Consider the following 27,755-nt stretch of genomic DNA (forward strand, 5'->3'; position numbering starts at 1 on the left):
GCTGGATCCCAAGGCCCGGATGCCTAAATGCTGGTTTTAATCCTTGGTAATAATTCTTCCTCCCGTATTGACCCTTGCTTCTATTTTGCAGTACCTCTGCCCATCAGCTTACTTATCTGAGCTAGTTGTATTGTTCCTGTTGTGAGGGAAGCTGCAGGTTTCTCCCAGGAGGTTCATCCCTACTACTGGGGTTACTTCTTCTGTGGTTGTTGGATTAATGGTCTCCAGGCAGGCTGTACTCCTTCACTAGCCTCCTGGGGCAACTAGAAGCCTGGACTATCCAGCTGCATGTCAGGAGGAGGCCCTCAGCATATCTCTGGCTGGTGCCTTCTCACTTCTGTCTCCACAGACTCCTGACTACAGACCTAACCCCTCCCTGTCTGGGCCTGGACATTTATACTAGGGGCTCCCTATCTCGCTCTAGTGTCTAGGATGTCTAACTACACCCAAATTGGCCTGCTATGGAACTCAAATTGGCTTGGTAAGCTCAGTGACCCCTGACCTACATACACAGGTGACTCCAAATATGAGAAAGAGTATTCAAGGGGGTCAATTGTAAGTTTCCCTCCTCTTTTTATTTTCTCTGAAGAGTAGCAACATGGGGGTCTCAAAACAACCCTCAAATGACCCGAAGACAAAGATTGTTCACCATCATGGTTTAGGGGAAGGATACAGAAAGCGGTCTCAGAGATTTCAGCTGTCTGTTTCCACAGTTAGGAACATATTGAGGAAATGGAAGACCACAGGCTCAGTTCAAGTCAAGGCTCGAAGTGGCAGACCAAGAAAAATCTCGGATAGACAAAAGCGACGAATAGTGAGAACAGTCAGAGTCAACCCACAGACCAGCACCAAAGACCTACAACATCATCTTGCTGCAGATGGAGTCACTGTGCATCGTTCAACCATTCGGCGCATTTTACACAAGGAAATGCTGTATGCGAGAGTGATTCAGGGGAAGCCTTTTCTCCGCCCACAGCACAAAAAGTGCCGCTTGAGGTGGGCTAAAGCAGACCACCCGCTATCTTTACCGCGGAGGTGCCCTCCGGGACGTCGGGTGGAGCTGGGATCTTCCCCCCAGACATGACCGTGCTTTGGCCGTCCCCAATGAGACACTCCCTATCTCTCCAAATTTACATGATATACCTGTTCTGGCTTCCGCCGACCTGGCTGGGATATCTTGTAATTCACTGACCCTACCTTCTCTTTCACCTCGTAGGGACCTTGCCACCGTGCCAAAAACTTACTGTCAATGGTGGGGACTAGCACCAGTACCCCGTCACCCGGGTTAAATGTCCGGACCTGGGCACTCCGGTTGTATACCCGGCTCTGTGCCAGTTGGGCGGCCTCCATGTGTTCCCGGACGATTGGTAGTACTGTCTCTGTACGGTCCTGCATCTTTTCTATATGCTCTATAATACTCTTGTGTGGGGTGGGCTGTTGCTCGAAGGGCAAGAATCCCGTAGAAGCCTGGGGCACTTCTCGCACTGCGAACAATACGTACGGCAGCAACAGGTCCCAATCCTTTCCGTCTTTGGCTACGGTTCTTTTGAGCATAGTTTTTAGGGTTTTGTTAAAGCGCTCCACTAGTCCGTCAGTTTGAGGATGGTATACAGACGTGTGTAACCGTTTAACCCCTAAAAGCTTGCAGAGCTCCCTCGTCACTTTAGACATGAAGGGGGTCCCCTGGTCGGTCAGGATCTCTTTTGGAATCCCCACACTTGCGAACATACCCATAAGTTCTTTAGCTATGAGCTTAGCTGAAGTTTGATGTAGTGGGATCGCTTCAGGATATCTGGTGGCATAGTCTAAGACCACCAAGATATGCTGGTGCCCTCTGGCCGACTTGTTTATGGGGCCTACCAGATCCATCCCTTTTTTTTCTAAGAGGACCTCGATGATGGGCATGGGTACCAGGGGACTGCGATAGTGGGGCTGGGGGCTCGTTATCTGACACACTGGACAGGATTGGCAAAACCTTTTGACCTCCCCATAAACCCCGGGCCAATAGAACCTTTGCAGAATCCGCTCTTGTTTTTTTTTTAAAACCAAATGTTCTCCCAGCACGTGGGAGTGGGCCAAGTCCAGTACCACACGGCAGTATGGCTGGGGTACTACCAGCTGCTCCACTACCTCCTGCTGCACTTTGTCCACCCTGTACAGCAGGTCCTGGTTAAAAGCCAGATGGGGAAACACAGAGTCGGCCCCTGGGTGCTGAGCCAGCCCATTTACCACTGTCACCCCTTCCCTCGCCTGCAATAATGTGGGATCCTGGAGCTGGGCAGTCCCGAAAGTGTCACGGGATACCTCCAGGTCCAGGATGGACGGGGTTTCCACGGATTCGCCTGCCAACACCTCTAGGGGAAACCTATCGGGATGACACTCTACAGGTGATGTGGTGACCCCTACAGCTGGTATCCCCGCATCGGGATCTTCGGGCACTGGGCCCGATTGTCGTCTGTTCCTAAGGGAAGGCATATCGCTCTTCCATAGAGTCCAGAACAAAGGAAAATCCCTTCCCAGTATGGCGGCATAAGGGATTTGGCGTCCCACTCCGACGACATGCTGCACCTCTTTGCCCAAAACGGACATGGTAACCCTGGCAGTGGGGTACTCCTGGTGGTCCCCATGGATACAGACAATGGACAGGGTTTGCTTCTCTGGGAGTGTCTCAGACACTAAGGACTCATGCACTAGGGTCACCAGGCTCCCAGAGTCCAGCAAAGCATTAATCGGATGCCCATCAACCAAGACTTGGCACAGAAGTGGCATATCGGTGGCCGGCCGGGCATCCACGGTACATACAGGCCGGGCAAAGAAAGAGGACCGGCGAGCGAACCCGCAGTCCATGGGTTCAGGTGTTTGAGGACAGTTCACTGCCCTATGTTAGGCCGTGGCAGTGCCAACATTGAATCTTCCCTGGATTAGGACTAGCCTCCCCCCCCTTTGTGGTTGGGTCCCTTTTTCCGGATCCCTAGCCTGAGAGGGAGCCTGACGGGATTCCCGTGCCTGTGTTGAGTCCTGCACCAAGTCCTGGGTCGCCACATACCTCTCGACTAGGCTTACTAACTGATCCAGGTTGCCGGGGTCTCCCTGACCAACCCAGCGCTGTACGGCCCTTGGCAGTGTCCGCACAAAACGGTCCACGACCACTCGCTCGACCATTTGGGAGGGGCTCAAAGTTTCCGGCTGGAGTCACTTCCTTACCAGATGAACCAGGTCATACGCCTGAGACCGGACGGGTCTGGACTCAGAAAAGGCCCACCGATGTACTCTCTGCGCCCGCACATAGGTAGTAACCCCCAAGCGTGCCATCACCTCAGCCTTCAGCTTCCCATAGTCCTGGGTGTCCTCCCTGCTGAGGTCGAAGTACGCTTTTTGGGCGTCACGACGGTAAGTTCTCCTGTTTCGCTGTCCTCTCAAACACCATCAGGAAGGCCTCTACATCGTCCTCTAGGAGCCATTTTCCTTAATGCTGAACGGACTTTATCCCTGGGAGCCGACGGGGACGGAATCACTGCCGGTGGGGTCTCTTGCTGGGACGCACGCAGAGCCTCTTGCATAAGCGCCATTTGTTGTACCAGCAAACTGTTTGTTTGTTGCTGTTGTGCATTGCTCTGCACCAACTGCTTAACCAGCTCCTCCATTTTGTCCGGGATGACCAAGCTGGCTGGTTTAATGTATGACATGCAGCCGTGCATGTAACGGATCTCCTAGCACCCCGACCGGGTACCTCCGTCGATAGATGCTCCTAGTGCTTTCCGAGGACTCCAAGCACTCCACTTGACACCGTACGCCCTGCAGACCCCACGAACCGCCGCAGCTTGGTTGGGGTCTCACCGTCCTCCACCCACGCTGGACCTACGACAAGGCTCCAGGCTCCAGTGGGTGAACCTCTCCTACAGCCAGAGAGCAGGAACAGCTCTTACAAGAGCTAGTAGTTATGCCAGGGGAGTATAGCAAATCTTCAGCGTATAGCAATCCCCCAGTTTGATCAGTTATCCAAACACCAGTCTCAGCATGATGAAGGATAAAACAGGAACACTTTATTGAGGGCTACCCGCCCGTATTTATACAGGTCTCCATCTGGTGGACACGCCCCCAGGGGACCAGAATGGAGACTGCGACACACCGAACAGATACAGCACATCCCCACAATGCATCATGGTTTCCTCCTCTCTGCCCCAGAGACAACCGAGGGATAATCCAATTATCTCTCAGGACAAAGGGGAGATCGCCAATACACATGCGGGGAACACAGGACAGAAATCACCAGTTAAACACACAATGTCACACCCTCCCAGCAACCACAGACATTTAACATATTCCCAGATAGCTCAAGTCTGAGTGCATATCATTAGGTGAATGGCACTCAGACCACACGAATACAATTAAACTAGCCATCTGGGTACCCTCACATAATAAAATACAATTCCAAAGACAGATTTAAGCTGTGCGGCCGGCCTGTCTTCTTTAAAGTTAGTATGGGCCATAATCCTGAGGCAAGAGGCTAGCAACCAGCCCCCTCCAAAACACCGTGGCGAGGTTGGTTTCGTCACACATCTCCCCCTTCCAGGGAAGACTAACCAGATACCTGACCTCACGGTCAGTACCTGAGTTAGTCTGGCAGTCCAACCACAACCCCATACTGGACCTGTTGAATTTTGGGGCCTGGCTCTGTTCCGTATGTCCCCAGCTGTTGAGTGGGCATCTGCGACTCCTTGCTGCCTTGTGGTTCTCCAGCTTGGAGCTGTAGGTACTTGGTGGGCAGAGGCCGACTGCGCTCTGCCCAGATGCCAGCTCTTCCGCTGGGGTCGCGTGTGGGAAGTCCGGCTCTGAAGAAGAGGATAGGGGAGGGCAGAGGCCGACTGCGCTCTGCCCAGAGGCCAGCTCTTCCGCTGGGGTAGCCTGTGGGAAGTCCGGCTGTGGAGAAGAGGATAGGGGAGGGCAGAGGCCGACTGCGCTCTGCCCAGAGGCCAGCTCTTCCGCTGGGGTAGCCTGTGGGAAGTCCGGCTCTGGAGTAGAGGATAGGGGAGGGCAGAGGCCGACTGCGCTCTGCCCAGATGCCAGCTCTTCCGCTGGGATGGGATCAGGAAATCCTATCCCCAGGACCTTGTTGCAGATCGGCTGTGGAGAGGAGGAATCGCTTACCTCCTCCTCCAGGCATTCCTGCAGGGTTGGTGGGGGATCTGAACCGGCCGTCCAGTATCCTGGTAGGCCTGGTGCAGAGACCGCGGTCCCATCTGCACCATCGAAGTTAGGGGTGCTGTCCCCCTGTGGTTGGGGATAGAGACCGGTTGTCTCTTCTCTCTTTACAACACACTGCTGCTGGGGAGTCAGACCGACTGTCTCAACTCTCTGTAACGCTGCCTGGTGCTGGGTAGTGGGTGCGACCATCTCCACTCCTAGTAATGCTGGTTGCTGCAGGGACGGGGGACTGACAATCTCCTCTCCCTGTGATCCTGTCTGCCGCTGGGGAGAGAGACCGGTTGTCATCTCTCCCTGTAAGTTAAGCTGTCGATGGGAAGTCAGACCGACTGTCTGGACTCCAGGTAATGCTGGCTGTAGTTGGGGATCTGGGCCGGCTACCCAGCATCCCTGTAGGGCCGGTGGAGAGACTTCGGTCCCATCTCTACCTGCCGTCGGGACGTCTTCCCAGAACCAGTCAATGAAGTTCCCTACTTTGGGAGTTGGTAGGGAAGCAGGGGGTATCGCCGGCAAGTCTTCCCAGTTGTAGGAGGGCAGATCTGGCTCTACTTGTCGAGTAGGTTGGGGATGAACAGAGCTGAGCAGGTGTTGGTAGGTCTGCTCCAGCTCCCACTCCCTTGTTACCAGGTGGATCATGTCTTTGCTCACCTCCCTTTCAGTCAGCATAATCATGCATGCCCATCCGGTAGTCGTAGATGTCCCAAAACCTAGACTCCTCCGTGCTGCCAAGATCAATGTCCTCCTCCAAGGCATCCCATAGTAACCCAGGTCCATCATAATCCTCACCCTCGGGTCTGTCGTGCTCAGCCATCCAGGGGGAATGTTGAATGACATGCCACCTTAGGGCCTGGTAAGCGTCCTCTAGCCAAAGCTCCTTACATACCAGGTTCTGGAGCTCTGTTACCCAGTCATCCAGGGGCTGCTCTCCCAAGAGACCCATCCGCATCGCCACACGCTTTTGTAGCCGCTGCTCATAACTGGGGAGACTCTCACCTCGCCGCCGCTGGGCATCTTCCAGGGCATCATACCAGACTTCCTTTCTGTCTGCATCCCTCCAGTCCGGGTCATCATCCTCCTCGTAGTGGAACGCTGTTCGAAGACTAGCCGATTCCATCCTGCTGTAGCCAGGGGCGCTGTACGGATACTAGCGTTGCCCTCAATATACTCCACGAACGGTGTCTCCGAGCTGCTTCTCCTCACACTAGGACGCCATCCCACTGCTTGCCACCAATGTAACGGATCTCCTAGCACCCCGACCGGGTACCTCCGTCGATAGATGCTCCTAGTGCTTTCCGAGGACTCCAAGCACTCCACTTGACACCGTACGCCCTGCAGACCCCACGAACCGCCGCAGCTTGGTTGGGGTCTCACCGTCCTCCACCCACGCTGGACCTACGACAAGGCTCCAGGCTCCAGTGGGTGAACCTCTCCTACAGCCAGAGAGCAGGAACAGCTCTTACAAGAGCTAGTAGTTATGCCAGGGGAGTATAGCAAATCTTCAGCGTATAGCAATCCCCCAGTTTGATCAGTTATCCAAACACCAGTCTCAGCATGATGAAGGATAAAACAGGAACACTTTATTGAGGGCTACCCGCCCGTATTTATACAGGTCCATATCTGGTGGACACGCCCCCAGGGGACCAGAATGGAGACTGCGACACACCGAACAGATACAGCACATCCCCACAATGCATCATGGTTTCCTCCTCTCTGCCCCAGAGACAACCGAGGGATAATCCAATTATCTCTCAGGACAAAGGGGAGATCGCCAATACACATGCGGGGACAACAGGACAGAAATCACCAGTTAAACACACAATGTCACACCCTCCCAGCAACCACAGACATTTAACATATTCCCAGATAGCTCAAGTCTGAGTGCATATCATTAGGTGAATGGCACTCAGACCACACGAATACAATTAAACTAGCCATCTGGGTACCCTCACATAATAAAATACAATTCCAAAGACAGATTTAAGCTGTGCGGCCGGCCTGTCTTCTTTAAAGTTAGTATGGGCCATAATCCTGAGGCAAGAGGCTAGCAACCAGCCCCCTCCAAAACACCGTGGCGAGGTTGGTTTCGTCACACATCTCTCCCTTCCAGGGAAGACTAACCAGATACCTGACCTCACGGTCAGTACCTGAGTTAGTCTGGCAGTCCAACCACAACCCCATACTGGACCTGTTGAATTTTGGGGCCTGGCTCTGTTCCGTATGTCCCCAGCTGTTGAGTGGGCATCTGCGACTCCTTGCTGCCTTGTGGTTCTCCAGCTTGGAGCTGTAGGTACTTGGTAGGCAGAGGCCGACTGCGCTCTGCCCAGATGCCAGCTCTTCCGCTGGGGTCGCTTGTGGGGAGTCCGGCTCTGAAGAAGAGGATAGGGGAGGGCAGAGGCCGACTGCGCTCTGCCCAGAGGCCAGCTCTTCCGCTGGGGTAGCCTGTGGGAAGTCCGGCTGTGGAGAAGAGGATAGGGGAGGGCAGAGGCCGACTGCGCTCTGCCCAGAGGCCAGCTCTTCCGCTGGGGTAGCCTGTGGGAAGTCCGGCTCTGGAGTAGAGGATAGGGGAGGGCAGAGGCCGACTGCGCTCTGCCCAGATGCCAGCTCTTCCGCTGGGATGGGATCAGGAAATCCTATCCCCAGGACCTTGTTGCAGATCGGCTGTGGAGAGGAGGAATCGCTTACCTCCTCCTCCAGGCATTCCTGCAGGGTTGGTGGGGGATCTGAACCGGCCGTCCAGTATCCTGGTAGGCCTGCTGCAGAGACCGCGGTCCCATCTGCACCATCGAAGTTAGGGGTGCTGTCCCCCTGTGGTTGGGGATAGAGACCGGTTGTCTCTTCTCTCTTTACAACACACTGCTGCTGGGGAGTCAGACCGACTGTCTCAACTCTCTGTAACGCTGCCTGGTGCTGGGTAGTGGGTGCGACCATCTCCACTCCTAGTAATGCTGGTTGCTGCAGGGACGGGGGACTGACAATCTCCTCTCCCTGTGATCCTGTCTGCCGCTGGGGAGAGAGACCGGTTGTCATCTCTCCCTGTAAGTTAAGCTGTCGATGGGAAGTCAGACCGACTGTCTGGACTCCAGGTAATGCTGGCTGTAGTTGGGGATCTGGGCCGGCTACCCAGCATCCCTGTAGGGCCGGTGGAGAGACTTCGGTCCCATCTCTACCTGCCGTCGGGACGTCTTCCCAGAACCAGTCAATGAAGTTCCCTACTTTGGGAGTTGGTAGGGAAGCAGGGGGTATCGCCGGCAAGTCTTCCCAGTTGTAGGAGGGCAGATCTGGCTCTACTTGTCGAGTAGGTTGGGGATGAACAGAGCTGAGCAGGTGTTGGTAGGTCTGCTCCAGCTCCCACTCCCTTGTTACCAGGTGGATCATGTCTTTGCTCACCTCCCTTCCGTCAGCATAATCATGCATGCCCATCCGGTAGTCGTAGATGTCCCAAAACCTAGACTCCTCCGTGCTGCCAAGATCAATCTCCTCCTCCAAGGCATCCCATAGTAACCCAGGTCCATCATAATCCTCACCCTCGGGTCTGTTGTGCTCAGCCATCCAGGGGGAATGTTGAATGACATGCCACCTTAGGGCCTGGTAAGCGTCCTCTAGCCAAAGCTCCTTACATACCAGGTTCTGGAGCTCTGTTACCCAGTCATCCAGGGGCTGCTCTCCCAAGAGACCCATCCGCATCGCCACACGCTTTTGTAGCCGCTGCTCATAACTGGGGAGACTCTCACCTCGCCGCCGCTGGGCATCTTCCAGGGCATCATACCAGACTTCCTTTCTGTCTGCATCCCTCCAGTCCGGGTCATCATCCTCCTCGTAGTGGAACGCTGTTCGAAGACTAGCCGATTCCATCCTGCTGTAGCCAGGGGCGCTGTACGGATACTAGCGTTGCCCTCAATATACTCCACGAACGGTGTCTCCGAGCTGCTTCTCCTCACACTAGGACGCCATCCCACTGCTTGCCACCAATGTAACGGATCTTCTAGCACCCCGACCGGGTACCTCCGTCGATAGATGCTCCTAGTGCTTTCCGAGGACTCCAAGCACTCCACTTGACACCGTACGCCCTGCAGACCCCACGAACCGCCGCAGCTTGGTTGGGGTCTCACCGTCCTCCACCCACGCTGGACCTACGACAAGGCTCCAGGCTCCAGTGGGTGAACCTCTCCTACAGCCAGAGAGCAGGAACAGCTCTTACAAGAGCTAGTAGTTATGCCAGGGGAGTATAGCAAATCTTCAGCGTATAGCAATCCCCCAGTTTTGATCAGTTATCCAAACACCAGTCTCAGCATGATGAAGGATAAAACAGGAACACTTTATTGAGGGCTACTCGCCCGTATTTATGCAGGTCCATATCTGGTGGACACGCCCCCAGGGGACCAGAATGGAGACTGCGACACACCGAACAGATACAGCACATCCCCACAATGCATCATGGTTTCCTCCTCTCTGCCCCAGAGACAACCGAGGGATAATCCAATTATCTCTCAGGACAAAGGGGAGATCGCCAATACACATGCGGGGACAACAGGACAGAAATCACCAGTTAAACACACAATGTCACACCCTCCCAGCAACCACAGACATTTAACATATTCCCAGATAGCTCAAGTCTGAGTGCATATCATTAGGTGAATGGCACTCAGACCACACGAATACAATTAAACTAGCCATCTGGGTACCCTCACATAATAAAATACAATTCCAAAGACAGATTTAAGCTGTGCGGCCGGCCTGTGTTCTTTAAAGTTAGTATGGGCCATAATCCTGAGGCAAGAGGCTAGCAACCAGCCCCCTCCAAAACACCTGTGGCGAGGTTGGTTTCGTCACAATGCACCACCCGGATAAATATTCTTAGCCAGCCTCACTGCAGTATGCCCGCTGCAAGCCACCAATTGTGGGGATCCGCTCTGGTAGGCAGTGGTAGCGAGTGCAGTACACAGACCGGTCTTGGTGTAAAACATGATGCTTTGTTTATTCACACGGTGCATACAAGTGAAAGACGGTGCAGTTCATAGGGAGGGTGGTCACACACAACAGAAAAATAATAGTTCAAACACAGCAAGTCCCTGCTGCAGGCTACTTGAGGCCTGTTTCAGTCACATAAAGCAAAGTCTATTTAAAGCCAGGAGTAAAGTCACCTTTTTCTCCTTGGTGAAGTAAGTTCATGGGTTCTGCTTCTAGCCACAGGACACGGATCCCTCCTGGCTTCAGCTGCGGGATCCCCCACACTCCTTTACAGGCCTCAGCCCACAGCCCAGCTCACCTCCACTTCTTACTCTCACAGCCAGAGAACACAGAAGCTCCACATTGCACACCACACCCTTGTTGCTGGTCGGGTTTTAACCCTTCCCTGCAAAACCTGGCCTGGACCGTGGGGAGATAGGCACCCGCCCGCATATCTGCCTGCTCCCAGTAAGAGCCGACCCGGATCCGCTGTGTTAACAGCATAACCGCTGCAAAATGCACTTTTCCGGCTCTTACTCCACCGGGGTCAGGACCCCCGGTGGCACGTACCTCCCATCTACCACCACCCCAGGTACTCTCCTACACCGCCTAATGTACCTTCAGCCAGATCATCACAAGTTCTTTTCTGTCAGGTGAATGCCTAATTTTTGGGGCCTGTACTCCAGTGGCCTACAGTAAAATTTTTAGCCAGTGACCGCCTAATGTACCTCCAGCTACATCATCACAAGTTCTTTTCTGTCAGGTGAATGCCTAATTTTTGAGTCCTGTACTGGCCTACAGTAAAAATTTGTATCCAGTGACTGCCTAATGTATCTCCAGTGTTGAGGTGGCAGCAGCATGAGGAGACCACAGAGTGGTGAGGTGGCAGCAGCACAAGGAGACCACAGAGTGGCCCACTGATAGAGTGTTGAGGTGGCAGCAGCATGAGGAGACCACAGAGTGGCACAGTGTAATGTAGTGAGCTGGCAGCAGTATGTTCCTCCTCTTCTGTCACCTATGTAAAAAAAAAAAACAATTTCTCTACACGTTGCTTGTGCTTGAATGTCCTCCTCCTCCACAGGGTTCATGTGGCCGTGAGATGAAGGTGCCATGTCTCCTGTCCCCTGGCCAGCCAGATTTAGCAGCATCTGCTCAAGGACATGAATCAGTGGAATGATGTTGTTCATCCCGTAGTCCTGGCAGCTGACAAATAAAGTGGCCTCCTCAAAGGGCCTGAGCAAAAGGCATGTGTCACGCATGAGCTGCCACTGGCTAACATCAAAGTTATACAGGAGAGCACCTCTGTCTGCCTGTATCATCAAGGAATCATTTATGGCCTTTCTCTGTTCATATAATCGGTCCAACATATGGAGGTGGAATTCCAACTGGTGGAAACGTTGCAGCCTATGTTGGAGGATGCTGTTCTGCCGCTGCAGCTCAAGGAGGGTATGCTTTGCGGCGAGCGGCAGAAGTGCACACAAAGTTTCTGGGCCATTTTCAGGATGTCTTGCAGATGGGCAGAGGACTTCAGGAACCACTTTACAACCAGATTGGACATGTGCGCCATGCAGGGCGCATGGCTCAGCCCTTCTTGACACAGCGCTGACACCATGTTATTCCCGTTGTCGGTCACCATGGTTCCGATTTTGAGTTGTCAAGGAGAAAGCCAGGATTCGATTACTTGATAAAGGACGCGGAGCAGTTGCTCCTCTGTGTGACTCAGTTTGACTAGGAAAACTAAGTGCAGAACAGCGTGACACCGTTGTGTCCTGCACATGTGGTATGCTGGAGGAACACTGTGAATTGTCCCTGCAGTGGAGGCTGAGGACACGGAGTATGAGGAGGCAGAGGTGGACATTGTCGCAGGACCAACGGCGTGATAATGTGGAGGCGGAAGCGGCATCACCTGGCCAAGTTGCTGGTGTGGCTGGGCAGGAGCCACATTTACACAGTGGGCCGTAAAGGACACGTATTGTCCTTGACCGTAGTTACAGCTCCACACGTTGGCGCTGCCGTGTACTGGAAAACACAGACAGGCTCAAGGACTGGCCCACCTTCTACATATGTGTGAAGGGCTGGTACTGCCTTTCTCAGAAAGAAATGACGACTTGGGACTCTCCACCTTCGCTCGGCACAAGCCGTGAGTTTTCTGAAAGGTGCAGAGTCCACCACTTGGAAAGGGAGGCAGCACCAGCAACTTGGCCAGGAGCAGGTTCAGCCTCTGCGCTGTTGGATGAGTGCATGCATACTGTTGTCTCTTGGCAATCGCTTGCTGACGAAATGACTGACGAGGAGTACGAGGAGCAGGAGCATCAGGACCAGTAGATGATGGGAAGGACAGAAGCTCCCTTCTGCTGAGGTGGTGGAGCCTTGACTGCATGAAATCGGGTGCGTGCCACTGGGTGATGCAGCGGTTGCTGCGGCAGGCTGGACCACCATATCAGAGCCACGGTTCTCCCAGGCCATTTTATGGTGATGCTGCATGTGTTGACGCAGGGCCGTGGTGTCAACATTGGTGCCAACATTGGCACCCTGGCTACGCTTAGCCTTCTGCCCACAAATTTGGTAAATGGCCATGTTCATCTCCTGCGGCGGCTTAACAAAAAATTGCCACACTGCTGAGTATGGCATTTTCCCCCCAACACTCCGCGCTGACTGCCTAGCTATCGCTGCCTCCGTGAACCTCTGCACCACTACTTTCAGGGCAGGTAGGCTCTTGCGAAGTGGGTTGTGACGAGACCAATCTCGCCACATTGCATTGGAGAAGCCTGGTTGCCCGCCTGCTCCCTTTAGACTATGGCCCCATGTTGAAATGCTTGATTTTCCCCTGTAAAGACCTGAAAGCCGGGTCGTTTGGTACTTGCCCTATTTGAACAGTGATACCCGTGACTTGAACACTGCTAAGCGCATGTTTAACTACAGACTGACACGAGCTAGACGACTGGTGGAGTGCGCCTTTGGCATTTTAGTTGCCATATGGCGTATTTTCACCAATGCTACCCATGACGTCCAGATCTTTATCGGTGGCATTAGATTTTGTGAAATAAACGTGAAGGGTAGTAGCTACACATATGGTTATTAAAGGGGGTTTCTCTTCTTAGACATTGGGTGCAAATTGCTAGGATATTCCCCCCTTATAGGTGCGGGTCCCAAGGCTGGGACCCACACCTATATCGGTGACATAGCCACACAAGGTAAGTTTGCTCGAGGAGTCCAGTCCATCCACCACCAAGCAATTTCTCCATAGAAGTGAATGGGAGTGCACCGGCACATGACCGGCCACTGCTCCCATTCAATTTAATAGGCCCGATGGAAACAGCCCATCCAGCTGGGGGGATGATGTGCCTGCGCAGTGCGCCTACCAACACTTTCATCTTCTCGATATAGGTGCGTGCACATGCGCTGGTATGCAACTATAAGCTATAAGTCAATGGTGGCATATCCTAGCGATATGCCCCCATTGTCTTTGTTGAAACAACCCCTTTAAGCTATTGGCCCTTCCTCAATATTGCAAGGTACCATTGTGTTTTTGTTGTTTGACAACATCACACAATCTGCCTTGTCATGAGAAATAATGCTTGTTAAAGGGATTATCTGGGTTCAGAGCTGAACCAGGACATACCCATATTTCCACCCAAACTGCCCCACTAAGCTGAGCTGAATCGCGCAGGGCAGAGGCTTTTTTTTTTGGGAGATTCGGTGACGTACTGGGGTCTCTATAGCGCTGCCAGGCGGAGGCTTATGCCCATCAGTGAGCCCCTTTGTCATAACCAGCACTGATGGGCCGGCTTTAGCGCTGCCCTAGCCTGTAAAACGGCTAGGGCAGCTCTAAAGCCTGCCCATTAGAGCTGAAAAAATCACTGAACACATTGTTTGGCGGAATTCTCCGCCTGGCAGTGTATTATTGTAAGCCCTTGCCCTGCCCAATCCTGCGCAGGGCAAGGGAGAGCATTGGAGTTTGAAATGCTCGGTTGTGGGGCTGCCCTGGTGAAATTCTGTGTTGGTCAGTCTTGAGCTCTGAGCCCGGACAACACCTTTAACAGCAGCATCTCCCTTGCATGTCCCTTAAGTTATGTGAGAGTGTCATCTGGAAATGATTAGCTAAAGAGTGAAATTTAAATTAAGTTAATGAATTCGTGATGATGCTGATTCACATAGACCGTGACTCCCACAAGGGCTCATGTGAAATGGCACAAGATTGACCGATGAACAAGCATTTACTTGTTCATGTGCCAATTTTAAGGTGAATACGATCAATAAGGAGCTAAAATATAGCCCATTATTGCAACATGAAATGTTCAGGGTTTAGCCACCTTTGGTACTACTGCCGTTCTGAAACTAAAACTCCCAAGGGCGTTATAATAAACGCAGAGTAGTGAGCAGATATGAGTTTTACTTTCACAGCATCTGGAGTGCCCAAGGTTGCTGATCCCCTGTACCGGACAATTAAAACACACACACAGTCAAGTAAACTCTTTTTTTTTATTAGCGAAAAAATATGGATATATATATATATATATATATATATTAAAAAAATAATAATAACTGGTGAAACTTTGAAGGGGAGGTGGACCGTTGAGGTGTGGACTGTGTAGGGCTGGCAATGCTACCCCCCCTGTCCTCCGTGTAGGCTGAATAAAAATTACAGTCCCCAGGAAAGGATGCAGGATGAATTTGTGGGGTGTGGAGAGGAAGGGTCAGAACTGGAGGGTTCCTGAGCATATGTGGAGGAGGGAGTTTGGAAAGAATTGGGAGGAAGATAGTGTGGAGGAGAAGGAGAAGAAGAAAATGAGGCAGAAAGGAACACATGCTCGGGGGGGGGGGGGATAGGATGGTGTTCAGGAATGGGAAGGTTGCCGTGAATGGGAAGTTTGTTGGAAAGGGGATGGGGGATAGCTGTGGGATGAGGGGTAGGTGTGGGATGACGGGCGGTGGAAGATTTTCCACGACCCGTTCTCAACCATGTTTTTGAACTCATGCACCTGCTCGGGCGATATTTGGTCCATCACAGGGATTAAGGTTAGCGTATAAAGGTGGTGAGGGCTGAGTTGAAGCACAGACTCCGCACCCTCCTAAAGGCGTATCAAGTCATCCCTTATTAACTTTATTTCTTCCACAAAACCTTCTAGAGCATCAGACATAATCTCGACAAGGTTTACAAAATCAATATGACGGCTCCTACCGAATCTCTGGCTGTTCAACACGGCTTTCAAATTCTGGCGGAAATTTAAGAGCCTCTGTTGAACATAGGAACCCGGTAGGGGACCGGGATTGTCCTGAGCAGGTTCATGATGTACAGCAGGGCTGGGGGTGGCGGTTGGTTCTGGGTCCACCTCAAGAGGTGGGTCAGGCTCCCAAGTGCTGCTGGCAGTTATGTAGGAAAAAAAAAAAGTTACTAATTGGCCTTCAAATACTGAATCCAGGTTCTATGCTATGGCTACCTCCGACCGTAGGGGCCTGCCTAAAACAGAGGGGCCAAATGCTCTGTCTCAGACAGCCCCTTGCACTCAGAGGGAGAGAACAGTTGTCCCCCCAACCATAGGGGGGTTGCCCAAAACGGAGGGGCCAAACGCTCCTCTGTCTCACACAGCCCCTTGCACTCAGAGGGAGAGGAAAGAAAACGCTTTTTCCAGTCCTTCAAAAAAATAAAAAATTACCTTGTTAGGCTACTTTCACACTAGCGTTCGGCTGTCCGCTTGTGAGCTCCGTTTGAAGGGGCTCACAAGCGGACCCGAACGCTTCCGTCCAGCCCCAATACATTCTGAGTGGACTGCGGATCCGCTCAGAATGCATCAGTCTGGCGGCGTTCAGCCTCCGCTCCGCTCAGCAGGCGGACACCTGAACACTGCTTGCAGCGTTCGGGTGTCCGCCTGGCCGTGCGGATCCGTCCAAACTTACAATGTAAGTCAATGGGGACGGATCCGTTTGAAGATGACACAATATGGCTCAATCTTCAAACGGATCCGTCCCCCATTAACTTTCAATGTAAAAGTCTGGACGGATCCGTTCAGGCTAATTTCACACTTAGACATTTTTTGACAATATAATGCAGACGGATCCGTTCTGAACGGAGCCACCGTCTGCATTAATATGAGCGGATCCGTTCAGAACGGAAAAAAAAAAAATAACTAAAAAAAAAAAATTAGCATGCTGTTAGGTTAACAACAATATACTTGTGGTAAAAATACATATTGCTGTACTTACCACATTGCCTCTGAGCCGCTGCGTTGAGATTCCCCCAGGTGGTGATTAACGCCTCACCAATGTCCCTCCAGAGACGCTGGCTGCGCTGATGGTCGTCATGTTGGCAGTCGGTGTGGTCCCATAAAGCGGGACTCGCCTCCACAAGTTGGATGAGAAGTTAATTATCGATGTGAGGGACAACAAACTCCTTATCTTCCCTGGTGGAGACTCTGGAACCCTGGAAGAAAAGAAAAACTAAATTTAGTGAAAGTCCAAAAACCAAATGCAAATTAGAACTATGTATTCGATACTTACACGTCCCCGACCGCCACGGGCTCTCCCACGAACTCTGGAGGGATCCTGTCTGGCGGTTCTAGGTGCGGGTTCCTAACAAAAAAAAAAAATAACAAAAAAATGTAAAACCATAATAATATTTTTTTTTAAAGAGAATATATATATAAATATACTTACTTCTTGTCGGCCATGGTCCCTGCTTGGTTCACCTGCCCTTGATGAGGCTGAGGCCCCTTCGGAGGAGCGATGCTCCTCCTCCGCAGATGATGAAGAAGACTACAATAAAGTACATATCGGTTAATGCAAAAAATACAACTGTATTTCAAACTCCAAGCATTGCTTGTTATACTTACTAGCTGCGCAATTCGCCTTCTCCTTCTGGGTGGGCTTAGATCCTCAGATGCAGATGGTGAAGACATCTGTACGAGACATAATACAAGACCAAATGCAGATTAAAAACGGTATATGAACATGTTTAGAGCACCATTGACAGAGATATCACATTTATAAAATATTTATTTCAAGAACTTACTTTTGAGTAGTTAAGCTTGTGCTTGTCCACCACAGAAACTTCCAATTTAAATTTGTTTTTTAAATGAGTTTTCGACGATTCTAAAAAAAAAAATACATTATTCCCATGATCATGTTTTTGAAGTTGGAAAAAAAAAGGAGTGTGGATGTGAGGCACGGCGGCAGATGTGAGGCACGGTGGCAGATGAGAGGCACAGCGCAAAAATTGAGGCAAGGCGGCCGAGGAGAGGCATATGGCAGCTGATTAGAAGCATGGGGTCTGACGAGAAGCACACCATGACATCAGCCCCCCCAGTGCCATAATCTCCCCACATGCCATCAGCCCCCCAGTGTCATAATCTCCCCCCTTGCCATCAGCTCTCCTCAGTGCTATCATCCTCCCCAGTGCCATAATCTCCCCCCATGCCATCACCCCCCCCTCAGTGCCATCAGCTCCACCCAGTGGCATCAGCTCCTCTATGCCATCAGCCCCCCCAGTGCCATAATCTCCACCCTGCCATCAGCCCCCCCTCAGTGCCATCAGCCCCCAGTACCATAATCTCCTCACATGCCATCAGCCCCCCCTCAGTGCCATCAGCCCCCTCAGTGCCATAATCTCCCCATATGCCATCAGCCCCCCAGTGCCATAATATCCCCAAATGCCATCAGCCCTCCCTCAGTGCCATCAGCCCCCCCCCCAGTGCCATAATCTCCCCACATGCTATCAGCCACCCCTCCGTGCCATCAGCCCCCCAGTGTCATAATCTCCCCCCAGTGCCATCAGCCCCCCCCCCCCCAGTGCCATAATCTCCCCAGTACCATCAGCTCCCCCCCGGTGATTGATAGATAGATAGATAGATAGATAGATAGATAGATAGATAGATAGATAATAGACAGACAGATCAGCGTGTAGAAGAACCTGAGTGGTGGTGACTGTGTTGGTCTAATGAGGTTCACTGGGGACCAGTGGACCAAACAAGTCCAGTCAAAAAGGTAGACCCCCAATTAGAAGCTCCAAATCCCAGAGTAGTACAGTTGGATCAGATAAGCCCGCAGAATGATCTAGAGAGTATTTGGCTAGCGATTTAGTGCTACAAGGAGACAAGCATAATGAAAGTGACCCAAAAATTATGGGTATTGGTATACCAGGCGATAGACCCCCCAATTGTATCCGCAACTATTGGGTTCGCTGGTATCCAAAAATCACATTCGATTGTTGTATATACACTGAGGTATACAAACGTACTGGGTGTATGATAACAAATAGTAATAATAAAATAGGATAACTCACTTCACAGGGGGGTGATGGGAAGAGAAGAGTATGGAGAAGGAAAGGAAGAAAAGGCTTCACTTCAGTAATATTAACGAAGACTTTGGCTTCTTTAATGAGGACATACAGCTCAATGCGTTTCGGGGTGTGCAAACCCCTTCATCAGGAACAAATACATAAAAGCATGTGTATATATTAGAACAATATTTACCTGGTAGCCCTATTTCCAGGTAAAGATTGTTCTAATATATACACATGCCTTTATGTATTTGCTCCTGATGAAGGGGTTTGCACACCCCGAAACGCGTAGAGCTGTATGTCCTCATTAAAGAAGCCAAAGTCTTCATTAATAATACTGAAGTGAAGCCTTTTCTTCCTTTCCTTCTCCATACTCTTCTCTTCCCATCACCCCCCTGTGAAGTGAGTTATCCTATTTTATTATTACTATTTGTTATCATACACCCAGTACGTTTGTATACCTCAGTGTATATACAACAATCGAATGTGATTTTTGGATACCAGCGAACCCAATAGTTGCGGATACAATTGGGGGGTCTATCGCCTGGTATACTCTTTGGATCTCATCTTTAGAGTTGACAGCAACAGATTCCAAATGCCAATAGCACACTTGAAATGAACTCTGGACCTTTTATCTGCTCACTGTAATTGGGATAATGAGGGAATAACACACACCTGGCCATGGAAGAGCTGAGAAGCCAATTGTCCCATTACTTTTGGTTTCTTAACAAGTGGGAGGCACATATGCAAACTGTTGTAATTCCTACACCATTCACCTGCTTTGGATGTAAATGCCCTCACATTAAAGCTGACAGTCTGCAGTTAAAGCACATCTTGTTTGTTTCATTTCAAATCCATTGTGGTGGTGTATAGAGCCAAAAATGTTAGACTTGTGTCTATGTCACAATATTTATGGACCTGACTGTAGATGATAGATAGACATTAAAACTTTCTATACTTACCAGTTTGTTTGTCTTCCAAGATGACCGATCAGAATGGCTGCTGGGGGAGGAGACAATTCTTGAGCATACTCAGTGAGCAAAACGTTTTGAAACTGATTCTCTTGGCTCCGCTTCGTCAGGCGGACAGCAAAACGCTGCAGGCGTTTTGGTGCCCGCCTCCAGAATGGAATGGTGACTGAGCAGTGCAGCTAATAGGACGTACATATATTCCCTATTAATACACCCGGTAAATAGCTGTATCACACAGCACTTGCAACCCAATTACAAGCAATGTTTGCTGGAATTACTGAGCTATCATTTAGTACAATTTGTATCCCCAGTTAGTGCAGCGAGGTGTAATAGAATTGCTCCTATTACCCAGGCTGTACACTCTCCTATTGCACACTGTTCTCCTTTTATAGTGTAGATAATGCCTCCCTATCCTTTTCCTACGCTCCTTGAACTTCTAAATTGATTTTTCAGCACAATAAAGTATTTCCTATCACTGTTCCTATTGCCTGCTCACGTCTCTCCCTGCACTAAGCACACTGGAAAATGGCAGAATTCAAAATGGCTGAGGGTATTTATAGGGCTGTGACATCACAGAGGCTGGCTGGCTGCTGATTGGCTGCATGCATGGTATTGTGGGTGATCCCTCGTTCCCAGAGATCTTTGCTCCATGTCCTAACACGTGCAGTAGCCATTTTAGGCAAAAATGCAATTCGTTACCACGAAGCATGAGAAAATTCGGCTTCTGTGCGAATAGAATTTTTCCTGAAATTTGGATTGAATTCCACTTCATAAACTTCGATTCGCTCATCTCTAATCACCAGCACAAAGCCTCTTCAGATCCTCCAGCCGCCACTTTCATTGTCTGCCTTGGATTGCTCTTCATACAGTTACGACATACTTTGACAACCATCTCTAGAAGAATTTCCAGTATTGCATAAATTGCTCTTCTAAATACAGCTCACCAGGGCTGAATGTAGTTGTGTTGGCATCGTGTGGGTGATCTGCCTCCTCACCGTATGCTCTCTTTGTTAGATACTTCTCATACTTAAAGAGAAAATTTCGCTATGACACCAGCTGTCTCTTTGATACAGAACATGTTGAGGCACTAACATTATTTCATCAGTTTGCAAGACTTAAAGGGGTATTCCCATCTGGAACCTTCATGGCATATCACTAGCATATGCCATCAGCATCAGTTGTGGCTCCCACCTCTGGGACCCCATCCTGTCTCCAGAACAGGGCCCCTGAAGTGAAGGAGAGAGCACCATCTATGCACGGCTTGTACTCCATTCACTGCTTTTAGACTTCCAAAAACATGCAGCTGATCAAGCGCACTTCGCTATTTTTGGAAGTCCCATAGCTGAGAAGGGAGAGCAAGCATGGCCACCTCTCCGCTCACTGCTATGGGACTCTCGGACATAGCCGAACCAGCATTTTTTTTTGGAATTCACATAGTGGTGAACAGAGGGTGGTGGCGCATGCATGGCTGCTCTCCCATTGCTTCGGGGGGTCCGGTTCATGAGATAGGTGCTGATCCCACCCCTGGGACTCGCTCTTATCTGACATTTATGCTATCATAAATGTCCCAGATAGGGATACCCCTTTAAAGGTTTTTTCCAGTTATAATAAGTTATCCCTAAACAAAAAGATAAGGGATAACTATTAACTTGGTGGAGGTATGATCACTGGGACCCCCACTGATCACGGGAAAGGGGGGCTCTGTATTCTGAAATAAATGGAGCGGCTGGTCAAGAAAGAGATATTCAGCTATCTCCAGCATCCGATAGAGGGGTGGAGCAGCATGGCGCATGCTCGATTGGCTGCCCCCTGGGGAAAGGCAACCATGCTATCAGTAATGCCATGAGGCTGGTTATGCACGTTGTTTTGGGGGAGCATTTTTGTGAACTTTTCAATTTTATTTTTCATTTTTAAGGTAAAAAAAAAAAAGCCACCTCCACATGTTAGCTATAGGCTTTAATGAAATGCAGTATAAAAATGTTGTACTGTCGTTTGTCTTTTTTCCATAAAGTTTTTTCTTTTTTTAGTCGCATCATGCTCTAGGTATGGCATGTGTGATCAAGAAAGCACATATATTTCATGACTACCACAAAAAAAAATTATGTGTGAAGAAGGCCTAAGGCCTCTTTCACACGGGCATCATGTTTTTTGCCCGGATAAGAGCCGGGTGCGTTGCGGGAAAATGCGCAATTTTTCCGCGCGAGTGCAAAACATTGTCATGCGTTTTGCACTCGCATGAGAAAAATCGCGCATGTTTGGTACCCAAACCCGAACTTCTTCACAGAAGTTCGGGCTTGGGATTGATGTTCTGAAGATTGTATTATTTTCCCTTATAACATGGTTATAAGGGAAAATAATAGCATTCTGACTTCAGAATACATAGTGTAATAGTGCTGGAAGGGTTAAAAAAATAAAAAAGTTAACTCACCTTATCCTCTTGTTCGCGTAGTTCGTTCCCGGTCTGTTCTTTGCTAGCTGTGGGCTTAAGCTGAATGACCTGTGGTGACGTCAGATCACATGCTCCAATCACATGGTCCATCACCATGGTGAATGAGCATGTGATCTGACGTCATCAAAGGTCCTTTAGCCCAAGCCCACAGCTAGCAAAGAACAGACCGGGAACGAACTACGCGAACAAGAGGATAAGGTGAGTTAACTTTTTTATTTTTTTAACCCTTCCAGCACTATTATACTATGCATTCTGTAGTCAGAATGCTATTATTTTCCCTTATAACCATGTTATAAGGGAAAATAATACAGTGAATAGACTGTCACCTAGAACCCATGCGTGAAAATCGCACCGCATCCGCACTTGCTTGCGGATGCTTGCGATTTTCACGCAACCCCATTCACTTCCAAGGGGCCTGCGTTGCGTGGATTATCGCACCGCAACGCACAAAGAGGAGCATGCTGCGATTTTACGCAACGCATAAGTGATGCGTGAAAATCACCGCTCATGTGAACAGCCCCATAGAAATGAATGGGTCAGGATTCAGTGCGGGTGCAATGCGTTCAACTCACGCATCGCACCCGCGCGGAATACTCGCTCGTGTGAAAGGGGCCTAACAGTTATGGAAGCTGCAGCATTGGTTGGCAATGCCTTTGTAGATACAGAGAGCCAGGATTTGCTAATTTCCTAAAATCATCATAGAACACTACAATCATAGTAATAATAATAATACAATTCCGGTTCTTATGAGGAGTCCCCCCACATCACAATACGATCTAACAACATACACATCTCGTGTGTGTATGTGATGTAGATGTAGTTAAGATGTATACCGACTTTCGTTGGATCGCTGGGTTATATTGCACGTCTGTTGTAATTTTCTTTTTAGATGTTATTTTTCTCCTGCTTCTGAAATAATCTGATCTTTGTTTCGCATTCTCCTTGATTTACAGCTTATTCAAGAATCAAATAATGATCTTTCCTTGTGTTTCTGCTAATCCTCCTGACACAAAGGTCTACAGCTTATCCTGAAAGAGCGACACTTCAGTCCTCATCTAGCCAACTGGAAAGTCCTATATTGATTTGCTCTCCTGTAATTGCAGCCTCATTTATGTCTTCCTCTAAAGCCTTTTCTCTGTCCTGCCATAAATCAGTCTGGGATATGTTACAAATGACCAGCTTTCCATCTAAGACCCACTTGTTCTATTGCCCTATGAGGGAAGTCTTATTTTGTAAGATACTTGTCTAATGGTCTAATTCAGGCATCCTCAAACTATGGCCCTCCAACTGTTGTAAAACTACAACTCCCACAATGCTCTGCTGTAGGCTGATACCTGTAGGCTGTTCGGGCATGCTGGGAGTTGTATTTTTGCAACAGCTGGAGGGACGCAGTTTGAGGATGCCTGGTCTAATTAATTCTGTACGGTAATACAATTTTTATATGTACAAGCCCAGCAGGGGTGTAGCTAGGCTAGAATATCTGGGGCTTCATCCCTGGGTTTTGCCCAGGGTCCCGAACCTAATGGCCACAGCACATTCAACTGTATTGCACTTCTCAGGATGGCGATACAATTGAACACAGCAGTGGGGCCTGAAGCCAATGAGAGGATGTATCAACAGCACTAGTGCACAATGACATCATCGCAACCGCCTGTGCTGGGACACAGACAACTCAGGCCGCAGGCCAAAAGTGATATGTGGCCTGCATTGCAGATAGAGGCATGGAACGGGAGTGAGGTGAGTATTTAAAGGGATTCTCTGGGAATTAAGAGAATGAAAATACAGTCATCAGGAGAAACAAAATGGCCACTGTCCTATTAGTACACACAAAACCTCTCCTGATCACACATGAGGACAAGTTACTTTACAACACTGAGGTAAAGAGCTGCCCCATCCTCCTCTGTGATCTGCTTGCCCGGGATTATGATCCTGAATACAGATTATATGAACTTTGGCTGAATCTCTAGGGAATTTAGTTCATGAGGAGACATGAAGTACAGAGAGGACTGACAGGCCGTGGTAATGTGGGTCTCTAATAATGGAGACTGTAAACAAGTGCTGCTGATTAGCCACACCTCACCCTCCTTTCATGTCTCCTCATCATCTCCATGTGTACTAATAGGATGGCCGCCATTTTATTTCTCCTAACGATTGCTCCCCAGAAAAAACAAGACATTCTAAGTAATGAAAGGTATTTGTAAATATATTTATTATAAAATAATATTTAAGTATTTTAATTTTTTTTATTCCCGGAGAACCCCTTTATTCTTGTCACTTTGGGGGAACATACTGCTAGGTCATTACAAGGAACCATTATAACTACTGGGAGCACTATTACTAGTGAGGGCACTATGGGGGAGATTTAATAATTCTGGGGGTACTACTACAGGGGGCCTCATTACTAATGTGGGCACTATAGGGGGCCATTATAATTACTGGCACACTACTGGGTGCATTATAACTACTGGGAGCTCTATTACTAGTGAGGGCACTATAGGGGAACTTTATTAATACTGGGGTTACATTACAGGGGCCTTATTACTAATGTGGGCACTATAGGGGACCATTACAACTACTGGCACATTACTGGGTACATTGTAACTACTGGGAGCACTATTATTAGTGAGAGAACTATGAGAGAACTATAGGGGAGCTTTATTAATACTGGGATTACTATTACAGGGGCCTTATTACTAATGTGGGCACTATAGGGGGCAATTATAACTACTGGCACACTACTGTGTGCATTATAACTACTGAGAGCACTATTACTAGTGAGGGCACTATAGGGGAGCTTTATTAATACTGGGGGCACTACTATAGGGGGCCTTATTACTAATGTTGGCACTACAGGGGCCATTATAACTACTGGCACACTACTGGGTGCATTATAACTACTGGGGACACTATTTTCCAAAATACTACCTGTACCATGGGCCACACAAGAAAGGGAGCGGGAGATTAGGGAGATTAACAAGTGGCTCAAGAACTGGTGTATGAAGGAGGGGTTTGGGTTTCTGGAGAACTGGGCCGACTTCTCTATCGGCTACAAGCTCTATCGTAGGGACGGGCTGCACCTCAATGGGGAAGGGGCAGCTGTGTTGGGGAAGAAGATGACTAGAAGGTTGGAGGAGTGTTTAAACTAAGGACTGGGGGGGAGGGTTAATTACATTATAGGAGGGGAAGATAGTGCAGATAGAGACCGGGGGCAAGGTAGTGGGACTGGGGGAGTAATGGAAGGAGGGACTAGAACAGTTCAGAAGGAAAGGTGTAGGGTAAAAAATAAACATAAACCTCTCAAATGTATGTATACTAATGCCAGAAGCCTGACTAATAAAACTGGGGAGCTGGAATTACTGATGTGTGAGGAGAACTATGACATAGTGGGAATAACTGAGACATGACTGGATGATAGCTATGACTGGGCAGTTAATGTACAAGATTACAGTCTGTTTAGAAAGGATCGTCAAAATCGGAGAGGGAGAGGGGTTTGCCTTTATGTAAAGTCTTGTCTAAAGCCCACACTCCATGAAGATATAAGTGAGGGACATGAACATGTGGAGTCACTGTGGGTAGAGACACATGGAGCTAAAAACAATAATAAATTACTAATAGGAGTTTACTATAAACCACCTAATATACCAGAGTCCACAGAAAATCTAATACTAAATGAGATAGACAAGGCGGCAAATCATAGTGAGGTGGTTATTATGGGGGACTTCAACTGCCCAGATATAGACTGGGAAACTGAAACTTGTATATCTCATAAAGGAAACAGGTTCTTGGCAATACCCAAAGACAATTACCTCTCCCAACTGGTTCAGGACCCAACTAGAGGGACGGCCATACTGGACTTATTAATAACCAATAGGTCTGACAGAACAACAGACGCGCAGGTTGGGGGACACCTGGGAAATAGTGACCATAAAGTAATAACTTTCCAATTATCATTCAAAAGAGCATTTCTACAGGGAGGAACAAAAATACCAAACTTCAAAAAAGCTATATTTGGTGAGAGGTACATACCGTATGGGAATAAAAGGTTAAGGAACAAAAAGAAACCAATGTGGATAAAACAGAACTGTAAAGAAAGCAATACATATCAAAAAGAAAGCATATAAAACACTAAAACAGGAGGGTAGCATGGAAGCACTGAAAAACTATAAGGAAAAAAATAGAACATGTAAAAAACAAATAAAAGCGGCCAAACTAGAGACCGAGAGATTAATTGCCAAAGAGAGTAAAACTAACCCTAAAATGTTCTTCAATGATATAAATGTTAAAAAGTATAAATCTGAAGGTGTCGGCCCTTTAAAAAGTAATGAGGGGGGAGTTGCAGAGAGCGACGAGGAGAAAGCAAAGCTGTTAAATATTTTTTTCTCCAATGTATTCACTGAGGAAAATAAACTGTGAGATAAAAAAGCTGAATGTAAAAATAAATTCCACATTAAAAGTGTCCTGTCTGACCCAGGAAGAAGTACAACAGCGACTTAAAAAGATTAAAATAGACAAATCGCCAGGAACAGATAGCATACACCCCCGTATCCTAAAGGAATTAAGTAATGTCATAGCTAGACCCTTATTTCTGATATTTGCAGACTCTATACTGACAGGGAATGTCCCACAGGATTGGCACATGGCAAATGTGGTGCCAATATTCAAAAAGGGTCCAAAAACAGAGTCTGGAAACTATAGGCCGGTAAGTTTAACATCTGTTGTGGGTAAACTGTTTGAAGGTTTTCTGAGAGATGCTATCTTAGAGCATCTCAACGGAAATAAGCAAATAACGCCATATCAGCATGGCTTCGTGAGGGATCGGTCATGTCAAACTAATTTAATCAGTTTCTATGAGGAGGTAAGTTCTAGACTTGACAGCGGCGAATCAATGAATGTCGTATATCTGGACTTCTCCAAAGTATTTGACACTGTACCACATAAAAGGTTAGTATATAAAATGAGAATGCTCAGGACTGGGAGAAAACGTCTGAATGTGGGTAAGTAACTGGCTCAATGATAGAAAACAGAGGGTGGTTATTAACGGTACATACTCAGATTGGGTCACTATCACTAGTGGAGTACCTCAGGGGTCAGTATTGGGTGCTATTCTCTTCAATATATTTATTAATGATCTTGTAGAAGGCTTGCATAGTAAAATATCAATTTTCGCAGATGACACTAAACGGTGTAAAGTAATTAACACTGAAGAGGACAGTATACTACTACAGAGCGATCTGGATAGACTGGAGGCTTGGGCAGATAAGTGGCAGAGGAGGTTTAACACTGACAAATGTAAAGTTATGCACATGGGAAGGTATAATGCAAGTCACCTGTACATACTTAATGGTAAAACACTCGGTAACAGTGACATGGAAAAGGATCTAGGAATTTTAATAAATAGCAAACTAAGCTTCAAAAAAACTGTGTCAGGCAGCTGCTGCCAAGGCCAATAAGATAATGGGTTGCATCAAAAGGGGCATAGATGCCCGTGATGAGAACATAGTCCTACCACTTTACAAATCATTAGTAAGACCACACATGGAGTACTGTGTACAGTTCTGGGCTCCAGTGAACAAGGCAGACATAGCAGAGCTGGAGAGGGTACAGAGGAGGGCAACTAAAGTAATAACTGGAATGGGGCAACTACAGTATCCTGAAAGATTATCAAAATTAGGGTTATTCACTTTAGAAAAAAGACGACTGAGGGGAGATCTAATTACTATGTATAAAAATATCAGGGGTCAGTACAGAGATCTATCCCATCAGCTATTTATCCCCAGGACTGTGACTGTGACGAGGGGACATCCTCTGCGTCTGGAGGAAAGAAGGTTTGTACACAAACATAGAAGAGGATTCTTTACGGTAAGGTCGTTGATCCAGGGAGTTATTCTGATTGCCTGATTGGAGTTGG

This window comes from Bufo gargarizans, chromosome 4, assembly GCF_014858855.1.
Source record: "Bufo gargarizans isolate SCDJY-AF-19 chromosome 4, ASM1485885v1, whole genome shotgun sequence".
Lineage (NCBI taxonomy): Eukaryota > Metazoa > Chordata > Amphibia > Anura > Bufonidae > Bufo > Bufo gargarizans.